The sequence below is a fragment of the Ascaphus truei genome, chromosome 11 (genome assembly GCF_040206685.1).
Source record: "Ascaphus truei isolate aAscTru1 chromosome 11, aAscTru1.hap1, whole genome shotgun sequence".
Classification (NCBI taxonomy): domain Eukaryota; kingdom Metazoa; phylum Chordata; class Amphibia; order Anura; family Ascaphidae; genus Ascaphus; species Ascaphus truei.
In genome coordinates, this window is record NC_134493.1 from 36,646,779 (window position 1) to 36,660,558 (window position 13,780).

The following is a 13,780-nucleotide window of genomic DNA, read 5'->3' on the forward strand; positions in this document are numbered from 1 at the left end:
TATATTAATCACACACACATTTCTCCCTCGTTGGGATCCCCTATCGCTTTTCCTCTGCCCTTCACCTTTATCCTGCACCCTATGTGAGTTGGGGGGCAGCAGGAATGGAACATGTTAGCAATGCCAAAAAGTAGTGGTTGTGTCTGAGTTTTAATGCAGACGTCTCAGTCAAAGCTGGGGGGTGAGTGGTGAGGGGTTGGGGGTGGAGAAGAACTTCTTAATAATGTCTACAGAGGCTTCAGGGTAGTGAGATTACTGGCGGTGTTATAATATATTCTTATTTTGCTAGCATTATGCATTGGTGTGTCTGTATTCATTTGTATTTATCTCGATCTGCATTTATTGCTTTTTATGCAAATTTGGAATGCGCCAAAGAATAATCGTTGTAAAGATGGGAGAAAAGCTGTTTGTACACCGTCTGTAAAATGTTTATGGTATATTTGTGCTGTGAGAACAGGAAGGGAAAAGTCCTTTTTTCACAGATCCTCTACTCATTGAAAAAAGGGATTGCAAGGGTAGATTTTCAAATAATACTCGGTGGGTTATATTTAATATGCTGCAAAGCCAGCTCCATTTATATAAATGCAGCTGAAATCTTCCTCAGCAAAGGGAAGCCAGCTCCACAGTATTTTGAATATGGGTCAGTAACACCAAGTAGGTCCAGCATTTGTCCTCTTGTGGGTAGCTTGGAGGACAAGAGTTTTAACCTGTTCCACTACTCATTTCATCTGTGCCACTGTTATCGCCAACAAGGTGAGGTCTTCTTCACCCTCTAGGGATGCTTTCCTCTCCCACTATGGGTGCTGACATCTAAACATTACAATGAGTAAATCAAAGAGAGCTTCCATTTCATTCTTTAAGGGCATCAGTGCTGTGAATGGGTTGAATCAGTGTTTCCCAACTCCAGTCCTCAGGGAACCCCAACAGGTCAGGTCTTAAGGATATGCCTGCTCCAGCACAGGTGGGTCAATCAGCGGCTCAGTCATTTTGACTGAGCCATCCGTGCTGGAGCAGGGATATCCTTAAGACCTGACCTGTTTGGGTTCCCTGAGGACTGGAGTTGGGAAACACTGGGTTGAATGATCCTCTGATGTATGAGACTCACCTGTATAGTGTATAATGAAAACCTCCTCTAAATATGTCCCAGTCTCTAGAACATCACACCCATTCAAAACATTTACCAGCAAATGAGCATCCTAAAAATGTCACTTTTAAGCTTACAAGCTCTTTCTAAACAGGACCAGCCTGCTGTATTGCACAGCTTGTATGGCTAAACCAGGACAGCAGGTCCACTGCCCATCCCAGGACAGGCATTTCACTCTTCGGTTCGTCAGCTGAAGCTTGATGGGCACTCTTATACAGTAGCTAAGGCTTCGTGGGCATCCTGGTCAACTTTTTATTTGCCGAATTTAAAATGAGGCAACGTTATGACAAGGTTTACTGTGAGCTACCTGTCAAACACCAAGTGTATGACTAGAGAAGCCAACAGTTAAGGAGTTAATGTTCTCTTCTAACTTCTGTGTTTTTCCAACAAAATGTAACGAACCTTTATATTTTATGTGAGCGGATGAGGGGGGCAGGTTGGCTCCTGTAAGCTTGGTAAAACGTGTTAATGTTAACCAATTAAAAACATATCACAAACACCAGATGTGTTTGTACATTTTCTCCTCCTGCAATCAAGTGTTGGTTTTCAGAGGTGGAAGTCTGATTTTTTTTCTTCTTCTAGTTCTTGGCAACGGCAGCAGTCTCTCGACTTGGATGACGTGGACGGGAGGTGGTGACAGCTTCACTTTGCATATCAAGCAGTCAGCTGTCTTGTATGAAATAACGGAAGGCTCCCACATTGTACATAAATGCAGCGCTTTGAGGATGCTACGCAGGATATACTGCACACCTCTCAGCATTCTGCCAGCCAACCTGGAAAATCAAGAGCTTTTTCTGAGGAGAGAGAGTGCGGCGAACAGATGCCTGTATTACGAGCTTAGCAATTACAAGGGAATTTCAATGTGCCGGTCTGAATATCTCAGCAATTAACTGTTGCCTGTGCAGCTGAAGTGTGAAACTTCCCATCACCTCTAACTAGTGACTGTTACGGGTTTTCTATGAACCTCAGACAATGGGAGCTATATCTCAACTCTCCCCAGTGCACGATGAGATATACGTCATTGGCAAATGTATCCCCAGAGTTTTCCATTGACCTTTCTCTAGAGCAGGGGTGGCCAACTCCAGTCCTCAAGGGCCACCAACGGGCCAGGTAGTGGGGATGTCCCTGCTTCAGTACAGGTGGCTCAATCAGTGGCTCAGTCATTTGAGCCACCTGTACTGAACCAGAGACTGATTGTGCCACCTTTGTTGAAGCAGGGACTGAATGAGCCACCCACGCTGAAGCAGGGATATCCTTAGAACCTGACCAGTTGGCGGCCCTTGAGAACTGGAGTTGGCCACTCCTGCTCTAGATCAACATAATTATAAACATAGGATGAGTATCTCATCTATTTACAACTTAACCAAAGCTCAATTTTTCTTCAACCTAATCTATGAAACGATCTAACCTCATTTGCTTTATTTTACCTGACTCTGGAAACTCTGCTGCTTTTTTCCACTCTTGTTAACCCCTTCAGTGCTGGGGGGAATGGGGGGGGGGAGGCCTGATCATTGGGCTTCTATCCCATATTCAGACATGTTCAAACAAGTAGCAATTTGCAGCATCAATCTCAAACATGTGCAAACTTGGGCAAATTCCCTTCGCCTAAATGTTGTTCAAACTTTTGGTCAAAAAGCTTAGTCCAGTTAGAAATATGTCAGCTTGAGTTCAACATTCCAATCTCTGCCCGAGAAGAATGCACCCTATAATATGGAGGGGGAGGGGGAGAGAGAGAGCGAGGATGACCTATTTACTAGAGTACCCATTGAATTAAATTATATACCTCCCCAAACACTCATCTGTACAGCATGTGCAGAGTTACCCAAGAACACACCTGAGATATAAACTCATTTGCATATTTAAATGCATTTATATGCATCTGTCTCTATGTTTGTACTTGGCACACTGCCTGCAAACTTCTTAAAAAGTAAAGTTGTTCAAATGTGTGCGAAAGGTTCGCAGATCTTGCACCAACAATTTAAATCATTTTAACATTATCTTCCTTATTCTGGGCAGTTTTCCCCGTGAGACTCTGTCTTCTATTTCCACAAATCCTTCATATATTTTCCTTTAATAAAGTCTTTATATTGTATGAGCCATCCCCATGTTATGCTAATCTGTGCAAATACCAATCTTTGACTGGCCATGAGAATTGCTGTTTGGCTGCTTATGCAGGCAGGTACAGATGTGAAAGACATTATTACACCTGTTAGGGCAGTGGTTCTACACTCCAGTCCTCAAGACCTCCCAACAGGTCAAGTATATCCCTGTTTCAGCACAGGTGGGTCAACCTGATCTGATGCTGGCCCTTGAAGACTGGAGTTGGCCACCCCTAGCCTACTTGATTTATTTTTACCTGGTTGGGAAGCAGAGGGTCCAGGTAGCTGAAACCTTCTATTTCAGCTCTGGGACCTTCCTGGTTCCTTATATACTTACAGCTGAAGGTAGCACCAGTACTTTCCCCTCTAGGGTAAACAAAATGCGGGCTCACACCACATAGACCCCCGCTTCCTATCCATGTCCAAAAAAAGGTGAGGGGGGTGGGGGGCAGAGGGAGAACTGTTCTTTTAGGTCAGTGGTGGCCAACTCAAGTCCTCAAGGGCCACCAACAAATCAGGTTTTAAGGATATCCCTGCTTCAGCACAGATGGCTCAATCAGTGGCCCAGTCAACGACTACACCACATGTGCTGAAGCACGGATATCCTTAATACCTGGCCTGTTGGTGGCCCTTGATGACTGGAGTTAGCCGCCCCTGCTTTAGGTCTCAGTGAAAGAATTGGGCACCTGTTGCACTTGCAGCAAAGGATACTCTTGATGAAACCGCGAGCGGTGAAATGCGTAGAGTTCTCCATCGTATGAGAGAGAAGGATGCCAGTGCAGTGCATTTTACCATCCGGGGATCCAGCCCAGAAGTTCGGAGGTTCCGGGGGGTGAGGAGACGGGCGTCAAGATCGTTAAGGAGAGGAGGCAGTGAATGCTATCCACCTCAGATCTCTGCTACACTTGTGGCACCCACGCTTTTTTACTTTTGACACAATTTCGTTTTATGTGATAAAATCAGTTTACACTCTGCACTAGTTGGTCCTTTGTATTTCCCTTTGATAAGGACATCTCCTCTGAAATTATCAACGGTTCACACCATTACCATCATTGCCACTGAGTTGGGATACACTTATGTAGTGGGGAATATGTGAGTATATTCCCATCAAAGTTGCATTTATCAATTTCTTTTATACCAAACATATTGTTTTGTGCTTCTCCAGATGAAATGAATCAAATAGTTTAGCGGTGTCCCTTCCGCATGTGTGCTAGCACTGGGGGCCTTATCCCCAATTCCATGCAAATAATGTAAGACAGACGCAATTTACAGGTTTTACCATTTCACCAACTACACTACAGGCACAGGAAATAAAAAATGCTGGGTGACTCACTTCATAAGGTAGAGACTCACCTTGCCCATGAGGGTTTTGAGTGCACACCCCTGAAGGTTCAGTTACTGCCAGGGTCACTTGCACTCCATGTGATCCTGTGCGGTGTTAGGAAGGGGGAAAAATATAAGACCAGAAGCAAAACATACTTTTTTTTTTATTTATCTTATTACTTTATCTCCCTGTGCCTTCCAGGAAACATGGTGCACATCTCAGTGTACCTCACTTGGAAACATATCTACAATACAATCATCCAGAATCATTGTAAAAGAGGTTGTTTGCCATGAGTTGGGGGGGGGGGGGAGAGGATGGTTCTCCTTATGATGTCTGTTTGCATGGCAAAGGTTTTCTATTGTTATTGTCAAGTTTAACCCCTCCAGTGATGGGGACACATTACAATGCTGAAGGGGTTACAAAACATAATGATTATATATGTATACCAATTAGAGCTACACTTAATTGCTGCAGACTTGATTGGTAAGCTGACTTGTGTTCAGAAGTATAGTCTGCTAAAAGTATCAAACCTAAAAAGTTGAGAAAAACAGGTGAGGGAACTTCCTCTGTATCCCTAAAATATCCCTAATAGGAGCTTCCATGTTGCATTTTTTACTAGGTATTACTTGACATTGGGACCCTGCAGTCGTGCTTCTGTGCGTTGTTTCCCCACAGCCGGGAGAGTAGGTGCTACTAATGCTATCTTTGCCTTGGGTACCATTTCCAAGCTGATGAGTTGGTGGCTTGTTCTTCTTGGATCCCCTCTGCGATGACACTTCCAGCTGTCAAATATATTGCAAAGTGTTAACAAGTCCTCTGCTGTATGTTCCTGCTTATGAGAGGAACGAAAGAAGTGTTGATTGAAATTCCCAGGCAGAATCAATCTCCAGGTAATTAGAGATCTATATATGTCTCAGATCTTGGAAAGGGTTCATCTTCCCGCAATGCGTTATTAGCATTATCAGAAATTAAAGCATTTTTATATTTCTAGTGGAGAATCTATGCTTAAAATTCTGAAGCAACAAACACTCAACTGAGGAATTCCATAGAACATAGTTGGGAACTTGAATATGATTTCAAACAAAGTTAAACGGGTTACCTGGGTTGAATCCCCCGGTATGAACCAATGAGGGAAAAGGAAACCCTATGTAGAAGGATCTTACTCTATACCGAGTGGATCGGTTATGGCGGACGAAGGGGATGGGGGCCATATCCCCTCCCTACCCCAGTTTTTTCTTTTTCTTCTCTTTATTCACCCTCTACTCTTACCACAGGATATCGATCTGACAGTGCTAGTTGGTATTCTCTCGACAACGGAAGCAGAAGCCTATAAGCCGACTTCTAAGCGTATAGATCGAGCAATAACTTGGAACCTCTATCATAGTATCATACCAACTGTCTCCCCATTGTTGTGCCATTACCATTGAATATGTAAACATATGCTTCTTTTTCAATGTCCCTGGATGTTGTTTATTTTCTGACTATTCAATAAAAATATTTGAAATAAAAAAAAATTCCGAAGCAACTGTTAAAATGGTAATAATTGTTATATGGCTAAGTGTTTTCCCTATGTGTGGCTGAAGCCTTAAATCAGGGTTTTTTTAACTCCAGTCCTCAACACCCCCAACAGGTCAGGTTTAAAGGATATACCAGCTTCAGCACAGGGGGCTCAATGAGTGGCTCAGTCAAGGACTGAGCCACCTGTGCTGAAGCTGGCATATCCTTTAAACCTGACCTGTTGTAATACTGGAAAAATACTGGACATGGTGGCCTAATACCGATCAGTCACGTTCAGTACCGGGCACCGAGCAACCCTAGTTGGGCGATCTCGAGGACTGGAGTTGAGAAAATCCGCCTTAAATGGTTTATTAAACACATCTCCCCCTTCTCCTAACACAGCAGGTCACATAAATGGTTTTAAGGTCAAATGTTTGCAGTGGGGCATCAAGGGTCAAACAACGGTTCAAATACCCATTTACCCGTAATGTCTTTTCCAATGTATGGGATATTTGTGACACTCATGTCTACACTGCCCATGCTGGGTTGAGCGGCCCACAGTGCAGCAGGACACAGCTCTGCTTTCTACAATAACAAGGTCATGTTGAAGGGTTTCCCAGGCTAATCACAGACTTATTATGTTTCACAGTTCAGAGGGATCAATACATCCCCACCTCCTGCATCCTGAGGCAACACTCACTGAACCAGGATCAGCCAACTGTATGTGGTCAGGGATTATTCTGTACACAAATCAGTGGCTACAAAAAAGAATCAAACTGTGTCCCCTGTACAAATTCTATTCCTTCTATAATATTGACTGCACATTCTCGGGTTGCACCAGGAAAATGTTTATTTTACTGCTCCTTCTAAAAACGGCTCTATCATTTCTTTTGCTCATTTGATAGCATGTTCTGTGCTGGACAGCGCATTAAAAATGACCTTAAGGTCTGCCCTTTTAAAAGTTTAACCGCATATTCTCACTAGAAAAGATGTGATCTGGCCCTATATACACACAGCCTAAAAGTTGCAATTAAATACATTTTGCAGAAAGGTTGTCATGATAGGCACTGTGGGTCAATATGTGTATTGTATTTCTTTAGAGGGTTTAAGGCTGGGGTGGCCAACTCCAGTCCTTAAGGCTGCGCTTATAGTGCCGGCGACGCGATGTCATGGCGAAACAAATGCATTGTCGCCGTGGCGTGCGCTTATAGTGCACGCGATGGCGACAAAGCGACAAAGCGACGGAGTGACAGTGCTACCAGAAATCTGGTAGTCACTGATATTTGATTTTTTCGGCGACGGTCTCCACTTGCGGCCAATCGGGAGCTTCTCCGTGCCTCTGCCCACCCCTTTAATGCCGTCATCCAGTTGCCTAAACTTCCAAGTACAACTCGTCGCGACGGCGACGGGAGAAGTCATTGATCGCGTCGCCGTTGCCGGCTGTATAAGCGCAGCCTAAGAGCCACCAACAGGTTAGGTTTTTAGGATATCCCTGCTTCAGCACAGGTGGCTCAGTCACAATGAACTGTTGGTGGCCCCTGGGGACTGGAGTTGGCCAGCCCCGGATTACAGTTTGTGATGCTGTCACTGTTATTTCCCTGGTTACAGATAGAGAGTGAGACACGCACTCAGTCACATAGGTAACAGGGGTTAGCTGCTGGTGCGCTGGTTCTGGGGAGCTCCTGAAGTCCCAATATGATCCAGTATACACCTTGAGAAAGGCAGCACTAGACTGCCGAAACATTGGCCTATATGGCACATTAAACCTCCTTGATGATTAAGACCGTGTGCCTGTTATTTCCCTGACATTGTTGCACATAAAGTTAATTCTACACCGTTAAATTCCATAATGAAGACCCCAATCTAATTCAGAGAGTTCCTTGCAACACAGGAACTGCCTACAGATACAGTTACAGCTACAGTTACAGTTACAGTTACAGTTACAGCTACAGTTACAGCTACAGTTACAGCTACAGTTACAGCTACAGTTACAGTTACAGTTACAGTTACAGCTACAGTTACAGTTACAGTTACAGTTACAGTTACAGTTACAGCTACAGTTACAGTTACAGCTACAGTTACAGTTACAGCTACAGTTACAGCTACAGCTACAGCTACAGTTACAGTTACAGCTACAGCTACAGTTACAGCTACAGTTACAGTTACAGTTACAGCTACAGTTACAGTTACAGTTACAGCTACAGTTACAGCTACAGTTACAGCTACAGTTACAGTTACAGTTACAGTTACAGTTACAGCTACAGTTACAGTTACAGTTACAGCTACAGCTACAGTTACAGCTACAGCTACAGCTACAGTTACAGTTACAGCTACAGCTACAGTTACAGCTACAGTTACAGTTACAGCTACAGCTACAGTTACAGCTACAGCTACAGTTACAGTTACAGTTACAGCTACAGCTACAGTTACAACTACAGCTACAGTTACAGCTACAGTTACAGTTACAGTTACAGTTACAGCTACAGTTACAGCTACAGTTACAGCTACAGCTACAGTTACAGTTACAGCTACAGTTACAGCTACAGCTACAGTTACAGCTACAGCTACAGTTACAGTTACAACTACAGCTACAGTTACAGTTACAGTTAGGATGAGGGAAAAATGGAAATAAAATATACTTTTTTTTTTTTTAATTATTTCCCTGTTCCTTCCAGGACAGACTTGGAAACAAAATGCATCTCTCAGTGTACCTATCTTGGAAACAAATCTTAATAGTTTGCCAATATTCTGAAAAATAAAGGGTTCTCTTTATGATGTTTGTCCTCATATTAACGGCTTGCTCCAATGTTTTACCTGACAAAATACACCACACGGTGTAAGACAGGGGTGCTCAACTCCAGTCCCTAAGCCCCCCAACTGGTCAGGTTTTCAGGCTTAATCAGCCCCAACTTCAGCACAGGTTGCTCAAACAGTCCCTGCAGCTCTTTGACTGAGCCTCTGATTGAGCCACCTGTGCTGAAGCTGGGATATCCTGAAAACCTGACCCAATGGGGGGGCGGGGGTGGGCTTTTGGACTGGAGTTAAGCACACCTGGTGTAAGAAAAAAAACACAAGCGACTATTACCAACATGTCATCTCATGGACCATATCCCAGTGCCTCTTATGACTCATGGAAATGCTGACTTCTTCTACATAGTTACTGTACACATTATCATATCCCAGTCCGGACATTGCTCCCAAACCAAAACATCAACAGATGGAATATACAATGCACGTTCATTTATTGTCCTAAGTATGAAAGTGTGACGCATAATGAGCGACGAATGATGCTCCGAGCAAAATTGTATTTTCCGTGTGACCGCTATATTCTCTGGTTTTTATCATCTCTGCTCTTGGCCGGGCGGGGGAAGGCGTGCACTGAGGAACGACTATAGGTATGCGGGTCACGGTATTATGAGATGACCAGGCAGTGTCCTAACTTTATTATTTTAATCTGTAAGAAAAGATAACTATTACACTCAAGTAGAAATCTAGTATGTTTTCATGATTGATTTCATTACAGTAACTTTAAGTTCAGGCATGTCATGTCAAGGCGCTAAAATACAGGACAATGACGTGTCCCGACAGACCATTATGGGACAATGGGACAAGTCAATAAAATAAGGCCAACCTGTATATACCGGATGTCTGGCAACCCTGCTTAAGGCTGCGCTTATAGTGCCTTGCGACAGCAATGCGACGTCGTTCCAAAACAAATCCATTTAATCCATCGCAAACGCTTATAGTAAGCGCGATGGCGACGGAGCGACCAAAAATTTGCAAGCCGGTGAAATTTGATTTTGTTTTTTAGAGACAGTCGCCACATGTGACTGTCTCTAAACCAATCATAGAGCGCTGCTCTCCTCCTTAGTGACGTCACTGGCCTTGTCGCCAGCGACGTTGCTTAAAACGAAAGTTCCACTTTCGCCAGTGGCGACGGCGCTATTAACGCAGCCTTAGTGATAAAGCTGGAGACTGTATGGCTATTTTTCAGAGGTATTTCTCATCTTTCATTTCCAGCTGAAAGCAAGTAATGCGTAGGATGAAATAATAGGAATAACATAGACATAAAGGTAGGAAAAGGAGTCCCCTGCCCCGAAGAGTTTACAATCCAAGTGATCCTGAAACGGAATATTGTATGGAGCAAGTTATTTTGGTTTTTCGAGTAACACATCAAGATAAAAATTTTGAAGTCACAAAAAAATAGGTTAAGCTATTAGCCCCTTCCCTGGCTTAACTACAGTTAAAAACCTGTTCCACTACCATCGTTTTTTGGGCGTTTGTCACTAGAGATTGTACCGGTTGCAATTCTAGCCTTGTGAGCAGTGACTGGGACCCAGAGACTCTCCCTGCTCTTTCCACAATTTCTAATTGCCTGAATACCGATTTCTGGGTCACTAATTACCAGCACTGACACTCAGCTCAAGGACACATTTACAGCAAGAACCCTAGTTAATCAAGGGTAATTAACAAACCTTATATTTCTGGGAGAGATTAATGAATGTAGCACTGCAGCAAGCAATCAATGTTGGGAGAGAGAGCGTGGCACACACACAGTGCACCCAGGAGGCTGTGCCCCGTTTATATCATGCAGCTTTCTTTACACTGCATGATCTGATTTGGGATGCTGTGACGAGTGGATCAAATTGTATCAACCTACATACTGTACACGCAAGGAGTGATCTGTTACATTAATTAGCATGTGCGCCAAACACTTGTTTTCTTCGGTTTGTTACATTTCACGCAAATTTATTTGACATTAAAGTTAGTTAGAGGTTTATCAGACCCGTCACCTCGCTCTAATTTTCCTTCAGTCTCACTAATTTGGAGTCAATTTCACAGATAGCCTTGCCATCTCAAAGCCTTCACTGGAGTCTTGTTAACTCTTTACTTGCCCGATTGGACAGAAACACATTGCTCTACAATGCGTTACATCAGTGTTTTTAAACAGGGGTTTCTAGGAACATTTGGGTTCCCCGGGCATCCCTAAAGGCTTTCCTGCAATGTTCATGTCATTTGAAAATTGGACCAAATACAGAAGAATTTACAATGTATCTGATCTCAGACGCGCTATTAGAGAGGGTTGGGGTTCCTTACAATGCATCTGATCTCAGACGCGCTATTAGAGAGAGTTGGGGTTCCTTACAATGCATCTGATCTCAGACACGATATTAGAGTGGGTTGGGGTTCCTTACAATGCATCTAATCTCAGACACGATATTAGAGAGTGTTGGGGTTCCTTACAATGCATCTGATCTCAGACACGATATTAGAGAGGGTTGGGGTTCCTTACAATGCATCTGATCTCAGACGCGCTATTAGAGAGCAGAGAATGGGTGATCGATGCCGCCACCATCGCTCCGTAGTACTCAGACTCACCAGGAAGTGGTAGGTTTAAAAAAACTTTATTCAGCTACATAAAATAGATACTGGAACAAGGACAGACAACTAGGGAACCTCCTTGACAAAGTGCCTCATGGCACGAAACGCGTAGGAGCTTTTGTACCCTCCACCGTTTTTTAATGCAGCTTGAATAAACTCATATTTTATTGCCACCTGACCAGCTCTTTGTGCAGTGCACCTTACACTACATTTTGGATATGCAAGCATGGGAGGAGGCAGGATAAGGGGAGGGCACTCTACCAGTGGAAGAGTAGAGGCTATTTGCTGCTGATATTACCAGGAATGCCAGCTACCTTCAGTTAATATAAAACTATTTCAAGAAATATACCAATTCAATGGCATGACTGCACCACTGATCTCTGGCTGTGAGTAACAATGAGGGGTGACAGTGACAAAAATCAATTGTGAACTTTAAACAGGGAGGGCATATGAAGACATTCTGTGGGGTGAATAGTCCCCTTAGCCCCTTCCCTGCTGTACAGGCCTGTGATTCATTGCTATTAAAAAAAAGAAGATCGATGCAGCAGCTACTCCTGTTGTGTACTCAGACTCACCAGCAAAAATTAAAATCAAAAATACTTTATTGGGCTACATAAAACAGATACTATCACATACAAAAATGAGAGACCACCTCCCACGCGTTTCGCGCAAGACTGCTTTCTGCTTTCTCAAGTAATACTCCTTGCGCGAAATGCGTGGGAGGTGGTCTCTCATTTTTGTATGTGATAGTATCTGTTTTATGTAGCCCAATAAAGTATTTTTGATTTTAATTTTTGCTGGTGAGTCTGAGTACACAACAGGAGTAGCTGCTGCATCGATCTTCTTTTTTTCAATATTACGCTCTGATCGAAGTCACGCTATGGAGGGACGCTAATCACCTATCCAGGTGCACCACGAGGCCAGGAGAGAAGGGGTACGGTACTAATCGTGAGTAACTGTACTCCATACCGGCTTTTATTTACTGTGGTTCATGCAGCCGTCCACCTACACAATTTGACACTGGTCTGCACCCCTCACGCATCTCCATCTAGGCTTTAACTCCATTATGCTCCGCTTATATGCACCTTATGTAAAGCTATATAGAGCTAACATGTGTGTATACCTTTGAGCTATCAGACGGTTTCTATTGTGTCTGTGATTCATTGCTGCGAAGGCATGTCATGAATGACCGCTTCATTGAATGTATAACCATTGTTCATATAACGTAACCGTGTATTGTCATAACTTCGTGCCCTGGACATATACGTGAAGACGAGAGGTAACTCTCAGTGTATTACTTCCTGGTAAAACATGTTATAAATAAAATAAATAACCATCTTTGGAGAAAAATAAAATAACCTAGATGTTTTATTTCTCCGCACATACAGTTGCCGGACATGAACGTGTTTCCGGTGATAACACAAACTGTATCACAGAGTTCCAATAGGATTCAATTGCAGAATATCATGATATATCCCAGGGGACACAGACATATGCTACATCTGGGGTCCTGCAGAATATCTGACAGCGTGGGTATAACGAGCCACCTTGCCTTGGCATTAATTAGGCAAGTAACACAGCTGGACATTTGTCCTCTACGCACTCTCTGTATACATTTGCAGAGCCGCAGACAGATTTCCCTGGGCCCAGGACTAGAGTTATGACTGGGCACCCTCCCCCCAACCCTCCACCCATTTCACACCTCGCAAGCCACCCCCCCTTCGATTTCACACCACATGAGCCCCCTCCATTTCCCTCCCTCTTCCCATGTATTTATCTCCTCTGCGTCTCACTCTTACTCCCTCTTTTCCTCACTCACCCCCTCTCTCCTCTAACTCTCCCCCTGACAGTCAATTACCTAACTCTCACTCAATCCCCCTCCTTACACTCATTCCCTCCCCCTCACACAATTCCCCCCACAAAATATATACCAAACAACCCCACCCCCAATGCAAAAAACTTCCCACCACCAAATACATACAAAAAAATCCCCACCCCCCAAATACATACAAACGCCCCCCCCAATATATACAAACCCCCCAAATACATACAAAAACCCCACCTCCCCAATACATATAAAATCCCCAAAACATATAACCCCCAATACATATTAAAAACCCCAAATACATATACCCCCCCCCCCCCCAAATACATATATATATAGTGCAAAATAAATTAGTTCTTTAGTATTAGGTGATACCTTTTTTATTTGGACTAACAATTTATGTCATATGACAAACTTTCGAGAGTTTTCCTCTCTTCCTCAGGTCAGCTATACTGGTATACAAAGGTTTCTACAACTTAGACAGGGAATGGAAAAGAAAAAAAAGGAAC